The 13,357-nt window shown below is 45.5% G+C and overlaps 1 protein-coding gene across 1 annotated transcript in view; it reads left to right on the forward strand.

Moving 5' to 3' along the window:
* The window catches only part of LOC119164283 (uncharacterized), a 252,433-nt gene that overhangs the window by 201,520 nt on the left and 37,556 nt on the right, over window positions 1-13,357 (forward strand). The window lies entirely within an intron of this gene.

Below are 13,357 nucleotides of genomic sequence, written 5' to 3' on the forward strand. Positions count from 1 at the left end.
ACGCCGCAGCGTTATAATGACTATAGCTGTGATTGATGACAATCATCTAACCTAGGAAGGCTATAGTGATAGCCTACAATAGAGAAGATGGCAGATAAAAAAGATACAAAGAGAGATTAAGATGTGGAACCTATGGGGTTCTTTCGACCACCTTGCTTCTACATGGATCCCAATAGAGATGACAATCTGGATGATGATGATGATGATGATGATGATGATGATGATGATGATGATGATGATGATGATGATGATGAATGTTATCTTCATGGTCTAGAGAAGCACTTTGGCTTGGGCTCGCTGATTCATAGTACTCATTTTGAAAGGGCAGCGCAAAGTCGTGGTCCATATTACAATCTCTGTCGGCATCCTTTTTGAAACAAGGTGGCAACAAGATGCCATTCAGCCTTTTTCTCATAATCACGTGCCATATGTATTGTAGTCTAGCATTCTGGCTATAACAGCTTTTCTTTTCTTCATGTGAGCGTCTAGTCCCTTAATTGACTGTTTCTACACTTCTAACCCTTTATTCTGTGAATTACTTCTCTTATTGCTATATTTTTTGAAATATTCTGGAGGTACCTTATTTTTCTAACCTCTGGCCGTTCCCTCAGTATTTATGTCTTCATCTACCCGTTTCATCTACCTGTTTGAATGGCACAACATATGAGAGGTATATTCTTCCTGCGGATTTTGCAGTGTCATTGTCGTGCCACTACGATGCGTTGAGCTTGGCTCTTGCGAGACGGCGAATGTCTGTGATTAAGTGAAAACGTTCGCGATATCAGAAGTGATAGTCAGCATTCTCAACATTAGCCTATAGCTGTGACTATAGCTGTGTTCGCCCAGTGTCGGTCAGAAGCTTTCCAACAGCGGTCGACGCTAAGCAACATTGGCGGGTAAAGTCAGTGTGCGACATACGTATTTTTTTTTTTTAGAAGTTTCTCTTTCGGAGACAGCCGTATGGAAACAGCCATGCAGCTTTGTCCCACAAAGCTGTTGGATGAGAACAAATGGCCTTGAACTCTAGGTGTCGTTAGCGATAATGTTTTGAGATATGACCTTTTGACCTTCGAGTCAGCAAGGCAGTTTTAAAACGTCGGCTCTGAAGAAATTCGCCTCTCCTGGAACCGGTAATTAATAAGTAAGACGAAGCGCAAAGGCATTTATTGGATAGGCCGTTTTCACTACTTGAGGAGACCAGTCCCTGCCAGTATATATATATATATATATATATATATATATATATATATATATATATATATATATATATATATATATATATATATATATATATATATATATATATAGAGAGAGAGAGAGAGAGAGAGAGAGAGAGAGAGAGAGAAAGAGAGAGAGAGACGGATAGATAGATAGATAGATAGATAGATAGTCAAGTATATCCCCCGTGAGAACTGTACCAAAGGAAGCGTTTATTTCGACAGTTTTGGCCAGAGTATGGCCTTCGTCAGTTTCATGCAATCTGTTTTTCTCGTCTATATATTACGTATACAATCAGCACTTCGTGCAATGGCGTGGGGATGTGGCTTGCGAGAATGAGAAATGTGCGTCATCGTGTGACGCTACGGCATTCGTGACGACAGTATCGTCATGCATGTATATACAGCCGAGCTGGGGAAACGTCAGGCCATGCAGCTGTCCTCTGAAACTCGGGAAGTTCGTAAACACGCGAGTTTCCGCAGAGATCGCGAGACCATCTGAGGTCTGATTTTTTTTTTTTTTTTCGTATATACGCGGGCATTTAGTTTCGTTTTTGTTTTCTTGTTAAGCGCCTTAACCGTTATATAACTAGCGTAAGTAAGCCCCTATATAGCGCGCGCAGTCCTATAGATCTGCCTACGTCATTGGGACGCTGTTTGCGTTGCGCCGGCTGTTCTCTCCACGCATACGCAGGTGCTGTCGTCCGTTCTCGCTTGTACGCAACGGGGAAGGAATGGGCGAAACTGAATAGTCGTACCACGGAGCGGCGCGCAACAGCTGTTCGGGCCCCGCGTGTGCGCAACATCAGAGCTCTTTTCTTTGATGTTTTCTGATGTGTTCTGATGTTTTTTGCTTCGCGACATTGAAAAGTCCTCGCTTCCCATGTGTGTGTTGTGCTGTTATGGCATGCTATATATATATATATATATATATATATATATATATATATATATATATATATATATATATATATATATATAGTCCAGTAGATCCTCCGTGAGCGGTCACAACGTGGTTTATTTCGACGTTTCGGCCTAGAGTCTGGCCTTCATCAGGATGGTCAGCATTATCGTGATGGTCAGCATTCCTGATGAAGGCCATACTGATGAAGGCCAGACTCTAGGCCGAAACGTCGAAATAAACCACGTTGTGACCGCTCACGGAGGATCTACTGGACTATATACAACGCTACGGCCACTCAACCATCATGCCTGCCTATATATATATATATATATATATATATATATATATATATATATATATATATATATATATATATATTACCGTGAGATGTCAGCACATTGTCTGAGAGACTCCCTGACCGGTTCATATATTTGCCGGCTCTTGTGCAATTAGTCCAGACGGGCACCCTCCTAAATATCTCTTATTATTAGTATAGCACTTCCTGAGTTCCCTTGCTTTAATTTGTGTGCGGGTATGTGTGAATCTGTGGCGTAGCAAGTTAACTGGTGAGTTATACGGCGAAAGCGTAATGGTGCGGTAGTTTATTAACCGATACGACTACTTAGAGTGAGTGAGTCGGTGAGAGATTTGGTGAGTGAGTGTGCGAGATATTACTACTCGATCCTTGAATGAGAAGCCCAAAACTCAGTTGGTCGCTTGAGTTGTTGGCTGTTACTAAGCTCATTAGTAAGCTGGTTAGCTGTTGTGCGGTAAGAAAAAAAAAACAAGGAGTTTTTCGCTAACGTTCTTGTTGTAAGGAGCGAGATTGTATGCCTCCAATTCGCTGCCTGATTGATAAAAATACAATAAAGTGCAAACAAGAAGAAAAGATTATTATTATTATTATTATTATTATTATTATTATTATTATTATTATTATTATTATTATTATTATTATTATTATTATTATTATTATTATTATTATTATTATTATTATTGCTTTCACTTTCGCTTAAGTCGTTTTAGATGACTGCGTAAGGGATGGTGTAACCTTTGCTTCATAACATACAGAACTGAAAATCATTCCTGTGTAGACCTGTCACAAGAAGAGCAAGACGCTGCCATGCAGGGGTCTAGTAGGGCTGTACAAAGGCTGACGATGCAGCCCAGGCTTTGCAGTTCGGGGGAAGATGTGGCACGCCTATTTAGCCCGTGTTGTGGCCCCACTTCTTGCCTACCCATTCATTCAACGCCATATTTGTCGTCTCGTCGGCTTGTACCAACAAGCTGAAATTTCAACATTGCTGAACTTTATTCGCGACAACCACAAAGGAGCATGACGTTGTTCAGGGAGCCATCTGTGAAAAGGTTTATGGACCTTTTCACGGCAGAGAAAGAACGGTGCCATGCTGGGCCGTGACAAGTCGGTACAAAGGCTGACGTCACGGGCGGCCGCTCCCCTAGTCGCCAGGGGGGGGGGGGGGGGCAGTGTTAGCTCGGCTCATTAACAAAAATGGGGCCGCTGCGATGAACCTTCGCCTCCTCTTCTCTGAAGAGGAACCCTGCCCACGCTTTTGGCGTCCCGATCTTGCAGTATACATTTTTGGGGATGACAGGCTTATTTAACATAGCCCAGAAAGGGCCCTGTTCAGGCCCAGGAAACCTACTGTCAAAAGGTCTATATACAATATCGAGACAGTAGCACCCACGAGTCCCAGTACCGCCGATTCGTCGCTGGGTCCTTGTCGAAAACCGTGAACTCTCGTCGCCTCGAGAAAACGCGATGCCGGAAGCTGGCGCACCCATGGAGGGTCATCGCATCGCTTGGCTCATCGCGACGTTCGCGATATATCCGAAGCCATCTGGGTGCCATCTCGTCGGTGGGGCGCATGTCACATATCGCCGGAACGCGCTTGGCGCCACCCAGCGAGTCGAGCGAAGCATAGAGTTTCCCAAAATTAACTATAGGGCACTCTGGCGCTGCGATCGTTCAGCGACCATGGGAATGATGGGTATAGTACACAAATTTGCCTACTCTTCGTACTTGCGGGCGGCGAATCGTACTTGCGGGCTTCGTTTATTGCTGTGTTTCAGTTTTGTTTTGAAAGAAAGAACAAACCCTTTCAAACTTAGTGACTTGATTCGAATTTTACCAGCCTAAAATAATAAAGTTGCGAAGCGCAAACGGTGAACATTTGCTAATTTATGTTTTCGTGAAAAAAAAACAGCTCCAAGCCACACGAACACACACGGAGCCAGAAACAGGCCAGAAGTACGAAAATTAGACAAATGTGTGTACTACCCATCATTCCCATGCTCGCTGAAGCGCCGTGTGTTGCAGCTCTCATAGATACTAGCGCCAGAGTTCCCTCTAGTGTATATTGAGAAACTCTATGGAGCGAAGTCAAGCCGCGCGGGTCGCCGAGGCTGTGCAAATCGCCTCGGCGATTTCCGCTCCGCTACGGCAACGGCTTGACCCGTCAGTCGCCGCGAGCCTCTGCATTCGTAGAGGATCGGAAGTTAATTAAATGAAATCGCGTTTAGCGCCCGGGGATCTGGTCTTCGGTGGAAGCAGTGGAAAGGAGTACCGACACTAATGACGAATGTTTTCGGATTGTTGTAAATGAATAAAAGAAATACTGCCTTATGTAAATTCTGGGCACAATTTCCCGTTTGCGCGACACCAACTGCGTTTGAAGTTTTCGCTATCTGCAGTTGCGGTAACAGTGGCTACATCATTACACAGAAGCTCCCAGCACTCGAACACACCCTTCTGAACACTACATGCGTTGCATATATATATATATATATATATATATATATATATATATATATATATATATATATATATATATATATATATATATATATATATAAGTGATAAGAAGTGTATACATAAATGCTCGTTTTTTTCCGTGTTTTGACACAATATTAATGAGATCTAACGGACAGTAATGCCAAGGAATGTATAGGGGAAGTTATTAGAACAAATGGAAAGTAAATAGGAAGAAAGGAAAGTGGGTGAAAAAATAACCAGCTGTGAGCAGGAAACGAACCTACGACCTTCGAATATCGCGTTCTATTCTCTAACCAATGAGCAAGCGGCCTTCCAACATCCACTTTTTTTTTTTGGGGGGGGGGGGGGGTTATATGTGAATTTAGAAGTAGGATTGTCAGTCAGCGCCATCTATAAGTCAAGCGGCGAGTGTGAAACGCCCTTTTATGCGCATGTGTGGCGTCACGTAGCACGTGAACTTATTACGAGCGGGCTGCTGACCAATAGTCCCTCGCATGCAACCTAACGACACCAAGTCTGCCAGTACTGGTCTTTCTTTATACCTGATTTAGCTCAGTTCACAACGGTCGCGTGACTCCTCAGTGGGTGCCTGGGCGGAAGTCGTGTCGGAAGGCCGGTAAGGAGGTGGGGTTTCGGTGGAGAAGAGGAGAGGAAACAACGGAGGAAGCAGCGTAAGAGGTGGAGTGGGCGCTCTAGCTCTACACGCCAGTGTACCCACGGAAAGACGAAGAGGAGGAAGCGATACCTTTCCGTCCGACTCTCTCACTCGCCCGCTCTGTCCGAAGTTTGCGCGCACGCCGCCAGCAGCGTTTGGCGTGTATACGGAGTGCGCAGTTGAATGTCCCTCGCGGAATCTGGTCTGCCCACTCGGATTTTGCGGGTCAGAGCGAGATGGCGTCTCCCTTTCTCTCTTTCCTTCCTTCTTTCTTTCGGCGTTCCGTAGTATACACATTGGAGAGAGTTTCCGCATCAGGAAGGGAAATTGTCGATGCCGCAAGACAGGCCGAGCGTTGTGAGTGTTGTTGGCCGGAGGACTCCTCGGTACACTTGCAAAGCGCGGGACCAGGAGCTGTTGATAAGAGTGTGGTTCAATTTGGTGGGGGAAGGAGGCCGGGGGCCGAAAGGGAACGTTCTCAAGACGGCGCCTAATTGCTGTGCGCCTCTTTCGGCCCCATATATACGCTGACGAGGTGCGTCGTGTTTCCGATCGAATTCTATACTGACGCATTTCTTTGCGGTCGCGAGCAGTACTGGAAAATGTTCCGTCATAATCGCCAAACGTTTATTAGGTACATGTCCAGAACAAAGGCGAGAAGGGGAACATGGAAGCGTGCGATGACAAATTCGTAAACAGAGGGCCGGCGCTCTGTTTACGACTCCAAGGACAAGTCTGACAAGCGGACTTGTCTTTGGAGTTGCAGCTTTCAAAAAGACGTGTCCGCTTGCCGAAAAGTTGGCTCCAGCACCCACTCCCTAAGAGGCATAAGTGATGTTTGTAGAGCTGCTGCTGGCTGACATTGGCATATGCGTAGGTGGAAGAAGGAGAGCGGTTCAAACGCTCGTTCCCGAATTTTTTTCAATTTGGCGTGTGCATACACAGGCAAACGTACTAGACGACCATAAATAAAGGTAATTTATCCCCCACCCCACCCCCCACTCATGTTGAGAAAGAATTTCTGGCCACGCCCTTGCTGCTTGATCTTCGCTACGTTTGTCAAATGATATGTATGTCTCTTTGATGGATTTTTCATGAAAATTTCTTGTTTCTTTTTTGTGTGTGTGTGTTTTGCCAGGCCTGCGCTTCTCTGGCATCTAAGCTACGGATAAGAAAAATCAGTGAGCGATTTCGATATTCTCTGCTGGATATCCTCTGTTCGATATCCCCTGTGTTTCAATATCCTCTGTTCAATAAAGACACTTTTGAAGCCACATTCCTATGTTCGATGCAACCTTGGTGAAAACTAGCAGACCGTTATCGGAAGGCTGCAGGCTTTATCCCTGACAACAGAATACTGCCTTTCGACCAGGTTAATTTTGTCCTATATGTGCTGCAATTGTTTCACTACAGCCAAACCACACGTTTAACGTCTCTTATGCCTCCATGGGCTTCGTTGTATTATTATTTGTGTGTCTTAATTAAGGTTGTACCCCGCTATTCAATGATGTTTTAATGTCTTTGAACTTCCGTCTTTTGCTGAACTTTCATCCTAAGTCAACTACTTCGAAAGCTTTTCTCCCGCTTAATAGTTATACTTGCCAATCGAACCTTGGGCCTTCTTCAGTAGCTTTGGGGTCTTGTAAATGATTTTCAGTGTAGTATGTTATCCAAGGAAATAATGAAGAACTTATCTGTTTACTTTATGTGTTTTTTTTTATTGCTAGACGTGGTAGCGTGCGGCTGCAGTACACCGGTGTGACATCACAGTATTTTCTGGTACTTGATTTAAAGGCTGGAAGTGAGTTTTCAACGTCGTCGCTGACCGCTCCTGTTTCGTCTTTCTCGCCGTAGAGTAACGCAGACATCTTTTTCTTTCTGCCGCGCGCGTGCCCCAGTCGAATGTGATTGTCTGGACCCAGTGTGCCGACACATACAAACTCTTCTGATCAAAGATTGTTTAAACTTTTTTGCTATAGCGGTTGCAATGAAGTGTCGAAATAGTCCACTGATGCTAGTTTGAAATACCGCATAAGCATTTCTTTGCTGCGCAGTTTGGGATGTCTAACCTTGACTCATGTAATGGGGAAGTGCGAGGTTCTTTGTTTTGACTTGTTGAGAGGGAGAATGAGTGGGTGTGTGAGTGAGTGATTGAGATAGTGAGTGGGTGAGCCAGTGAGTTAACATATGTGTGATTGGCTGATTGATTGATTATATCAGTAATCAATCGATTATTAGAATAATTGACTTATCGATTAATTGCTCAATTGATTGATTGATTGATTGATTGATTGATTGATTGATTGATTGATTGATTGATTGATTGATTTAATGAGCAGACATATGTGTGAGTGACTGATTGATTGATCCAATCATTGATTGATTTATTGAGCGAGAGAGTGAGTTAGTGAGTGAGTGTCAGTTTGTTTTTTTTATTAGTATCTATCTCCAGTTGTTGTTTGGCCACCGACATTTACGGGATCAGAATTTCAATTCAACTATTCTTTGGCAACTCTAAAATGTGTTAGCCGCTGCTGTCATCAATGTTGTAGCGTATACTTTCGGCACCTTCGATACTTTGCTCAGTACAAAAATGGTGCGCGGACTCCATGTTGAGCTTTGAGGCTCGTAAACGAAGCTCACTTTGGCAACTTATTACTATATTTTACGGTTCGGCTATCGTGAAGGTCTCTACGGCAATTTTAATCTCTGGCTTTTCGAGGGCTCTCGAACTTTTTCTCGCTTTCACTACTGTTTCCGTTTTGTTTTATTTTATTTGATACATAAAGGTCGCTTCTGGGAAATATAATCATGTGGTCAAAGTAGCCAAGCTGACAGATGTCCTCTCATTTTCATAACCACGTTCAACTTCCATGGACGTCAATCAACGGGCGTGTTGTTTATCCTTTGTCACATCTTCCGACGTTTGGTCTTCGTGGCGATCTTTTTTTTTTTTCTAACGAGTGCTACCTCATTTGACATTCATTGATTTCGTCTCACTTTAAAGGTCTCGCTTGCTGCGTCGTTGATTGACGTCTAACACGCCTCGTTTTGAAGGCTAACCTTGGCGGACATACTACGTCATATAATCACTGTAAGCCGGCTAACTGCATTATTCGGCGTGCGTGAAAACAAAAGCCACACAGTACAAGTCCTTTAAACGACCATAGGGTCCATAGGCGTGCGTGCGCAAGGTTTGACTCTGCTCAAGTTTGACCACAGCCTCAACCCCCCCCCCTCCCCTTCCCCGTTGGTCCTGCCCCCCCTCGAAGGAAAACAATCTGCGGAATGACTTGTACAAATGTAAATAAGCCTAAACGTGCTTTTCAGCAGAAGCCTTTTTGAACTAGCGCAAAAGGCGAAAGACGCAGAAGTCTTAACACAAGTGCTGTGTTGTTAGCGCTCGTACTGTTAAATCTTCTGTGTCTTCCACCTTTCACGCTGCTTCGAAATGAACTCTAACCAACTAGCCCAGCTAGCTGTCCATTTCTCTTCACGCAGATTGCCATTGATCGGCGGCGGCTTTCCGGGGTAAAAGCGCAAAAATGAAGAATTTTTTTTTAATGCAGCGTTAGGAGTCCTTGGTCGCCTTTAACGTCATGATGGATGCGTAGCACTGTCAATTAAAAAAAAATGACGCGAGAAGTCCCACTGAGTAAAGGTGTGGAGCAGATTTGGTGCCTTCCTTCGAATGATTAGAGAAGGCGCCCGCGCATACCCCCCCCCCCCCCCCTAATCCCGTGTGTGTCCTTATGATTGTGACGGTTAAACCAACGTGTAAACAAGGGCACGTCGGCTGGTTCTAACAGTTTAGTCTGTCAATGTCGAAATTGCCTTTCGTTCATAAACGTACGCAGAAAACCCAGGCAGGCTATGTGGGTTGATCCCGTATAACTACGTCACGCCAGTGGGGCATAATGATGAAACGTGGAAAACGAATAAAATGGGCAGAGCGTGCGCACAAGCAGTCACAGAAACCAACTGCCTATGCCGAGCCGGCCACGCGAAACTACTTTCGAATCGCCACTGAACGCTCGCTCATTTCTTGGTCGACAGTTTGAAAACGTCCTTAACTACTCGTAGTTCATTCGTGGTTAAGCCGGGACTCTCTCCGGCGTGACGATTGGTCGAGTTGCGCCGTGCTTCTTTTTTTTTCCGCTTTTTTTTTAACTATAGAGCGACGCGCCCGGTGTTTTCGTTCGCAAGGTGTGGCGACCTCTTTCGCGTTGCTCTTCAAACTATTCCGCCGCTCGCACTCTCGCTGGCGTTAATGCGCCACTCCCACACGGGTTGTGTGGCACGCGTTTATAATCAATTCGTTGCTGTAGAAGGTCCCGCGCAATCAATTTTTTTTTTCAGATGTTGTTATCTGACATGGTGTGATGGTTAACGTTTTTTTTCTTTTTTGCAAAGTGATTTCGTTAAGGTCGGTTAAATGTCAAGAGAATGTCTGTCATACTCAGCAAAAAAAAATGCAGCGTAAGAAACAGCGTAGTTTTCTCATTGAAATATTCTCATCACTTTTTTCCAGTGGTGTCCATCAGGTTTTTTCAATCGAGTTTTCGTCCGGTTTCTATCTACTTTCCACCGGGGTTTCATCAAGTGTACAGCGGGTTTGCGTCGTGTTTTTTTTTATCAGGTATTCATCGGGTTTTCATCGAATTTCTATCTGGTCTCCATCATGCTTTCATCAGATTTTCATCAAGGTTTTCATTCTATTTCTGTCAGGTTTCCGTGAGGCTTCGACGGGATTTGCATCAGGTCTCCGACTCGTACCTGGCTTGTTCCGAGGTCGACTCCAATATCGCAGAAACCAGGAATGTCCGAGCCTCCTAGCGATCACGTGGCCAGGGCTGACGCGAAGTGTTTATCAGGCATACAGTCAACAGCTGTCCGCTCGACCACTTGGATGATGGAAGCGAAGAATTGCAATGCAATCTCCCGTGAAGAAAGCGAATAACACGGTTCTCGCTTTCTATTCGTCTTCGCCAGATGCGTCAGGGATCGTTTCGGTTTCATTTATACAGCTAAGAACCGTGGAATATATTTTTCGCTGTGCTTGGGCAGATGGTCCAAAAAAAGCCTCCTGGACCAGGCGGAGCATGTATGTAGCCGGAATCAGTGAGGTCCTGGTATAGGATAAGATCCATCACGTACCTCCCATTCTACCTCTTCCTGTATTTCTTTCCAATACTTTTACTTATTGAAGTTTCTTTTTTTTTCACACATCTGTGCAAATGGGCCCCGGAGGCACAATGATGCACAGTCGCCTGAGGTGAGAGCGATCTCGGAGTCCTGTTCTCTGGCTGCTCCGGCTTATAACCTTGGTGCCATGATAGAAGCCGCAGGAAATGAAGCATCCAGTATAGCATTTAATCAACCACCGTACGCATTACCCGATGGGCTCCTTGAATCTGTCTAAACATTTTTTTCTTTACTAGTTCCAACGTCTATTCACAACGCATCTCTTCAAATCGGGTATTCCGTGTCCCCTAAGGTACATCGTGAAAAAACCGCGCAGACCCGTCTGGAACTCTTCTGGATGACTCAATGCGTATGCAGATGGCTTTTGATTGTCGCGCGTAGAAAGGCTAGGCGTGAATAGGAGCAATTCAATTAGCACAAGTGTTCCAAACGCGTGAGAGGTTTGTGTGATAAGGCTTTGCAAAGCGCGACCTGACTGTCATTACCGCAACTTAGGTTAGGATTTGCTATCTTTGTCATCTCGAAGGATTCTGGCCGATCGCAGAGCTCACGGATTCTCTCGCGTCGCGTCAAGTCAAAACTCGAATGTGAGGTCAAATTAGTCCAAGTGAAAGAAGCATTAAGTAAGTCTATAGAGGTACAACAGTATTTTTAAGATGGTTCTTTTGGGGGTATAAGCTGTAACTGAAAGAACAGTGACAGTGTGATTCCTCGCTGTGATCTAGTAGTCATGGAGTTCTAATGCTGACCGGAAGGTCGCAGGATTGAATCTCGGTCGCGATGGTAGCATTTAGATAGAAGCGCAGCGCAAGAGACCCGTCTGCTTCGATTTAGGTGCGTGTGAGACAAACCCCTGCAGCGATCGAAATTTCCGGAGCCTTCTGCTGCAGCACTTTGATTTGGGAGAGCTGGTTCACACAGGGATAGACTTCAGAGCGATCCACGTGCATAATATAAACCAGACGTTAATTAAAATGTATTAAAGAGAATCAAATATGAGTGAAGGTGTGTTAAAGATTGAATTTGTGTGTTAGGTTGAAATAAAACGTTCTCAAATGGGAATTAAATCATGTGAATGTTAGTTAAGTTAAACAGATTGAATTGAGATAGATGTTCAAGTCAAGTAGAGGGCTAAAGCGTGAATCAGTGCTCAATCAAAGCTCTATCAACTGTAATTAACCGTGAATCAAACGTGAAAGCGAAGCCTTCCTTCAGTGTTCCCCCTTAGTATTCAGCTGTCGTCCCCTTAGCATGGTTGTGATCCAAGTCTCTTGTACATAACAAAGTGGCGGAATGAAACGCGAGAAAGAGCATAAAAAATGGCAGCATATCCACGGAGTGAATGATGGGGAGTGGGGCGAAGCATTTGTTCATCCATTCGTTCTTGCTTCTGTCCGTTCCTGCGTACGTCTGTGTAACCGTCCATGCGTCTATCCACCCGTCCGTGTGTGCGTCTGTTCGTGCGTCCGTCCCTGCGTTCGTCCATGCATCCGCGCTTGCGTCCGTTCATGCGTCCATCCATGCATCTGTCTGTGTGTCCGTTCGTCCATCTATTCAGCACTCCAAGTACCAACATCTCGCATCTTTTCATCATATATTTTCCTTATAGAAGCACCGCCATCCAGCGGACATTTCAAGGACTAAACGTGAGGTGGCACATGCACACTTTCTTACGGCTTGCGCTTCGGGTTTACTTCCCACCTTTAACCACCTCGAGTTCATGGTATATACTAGTTCACTGTATTCATGGCTATGCGGCCCAACGCTCGCTAAACCTTTCTAAAACCAAGGAGGTTACACCCAGCGAGTATCACGTAGCAACCCTTCCTTGTCAGGTCGTGCTCAATGTACATGCCAATAGCTGCTAATGGGGATCGCAGCGTGCGCGTTACCTAAAGGCCGAATGCTCCTGTCTCTCTTTCCCCCTTAGCAGCCATTAACACGTGCATTGAGCACTATCTTTTATTGTTCAACAACGCACAGAAGAAATCTCTCACCGGAACCACCTTGGAGGTGAAAATCGTAAGGACCGCTATTTCGGGTATGTGCCACTGGTGGTTACGTACTACGAGGGACGCATAAGCCACGCCATAGGGAGCTGCGCCCCTAAAACTGGGAACCCATCTGTATAGGGTATGGTGTCGTCTTTATCTGGCCCTCTTGTAGACGTCGTCGTTTGTAAGCCAGATCGAGCGTATACGAAACAGTCGTGCGGCCGTTCGCGCCTCGCGGCTAAGCTAACGGCTGTGCACGCTGTTTAGCGGTGACGTGTCGGTGACCGCGTGTATGTAGCCCGGTGGGAGGCGGACCTTCCTTTTACTGCCTCAACACCGTTTGAGATTCCCCCGTGTTTGCGTTCTGGGGGAGGCGGCTCGCCGCGGTCTCGTGTGTGCCTGCAGCAAGCACGGAAGCAGCGTGGGACGCCGCCACGAGTGTACCGGCGGGAGATCGTGGGGGTGTATATAGGATGTTGGGTTTGTTATAGTTGTGGCTTACGGAAGGGATGGCCTTCAATGACGCCCATGTATACGCCGCGACGCGCCTGCGCGCGGGTAGATACGGGCCCTAGTTGGCTGATG

This window comes from Rhipicephalus microplus, chromosome 8, assembly GCF_043290135.1.
Source record: "Rhipicephalus microplus isolate Deutch F79 chromosome 8, USDA_Rmic, whole genome shotgun sequence".
Lineage (NCBI taxonomy): Eukaryota > Metazoa > Arthropoda > Arachnida > Ixodida > Ixodidae > Rhipicephalus > Rhipicephalus microplus.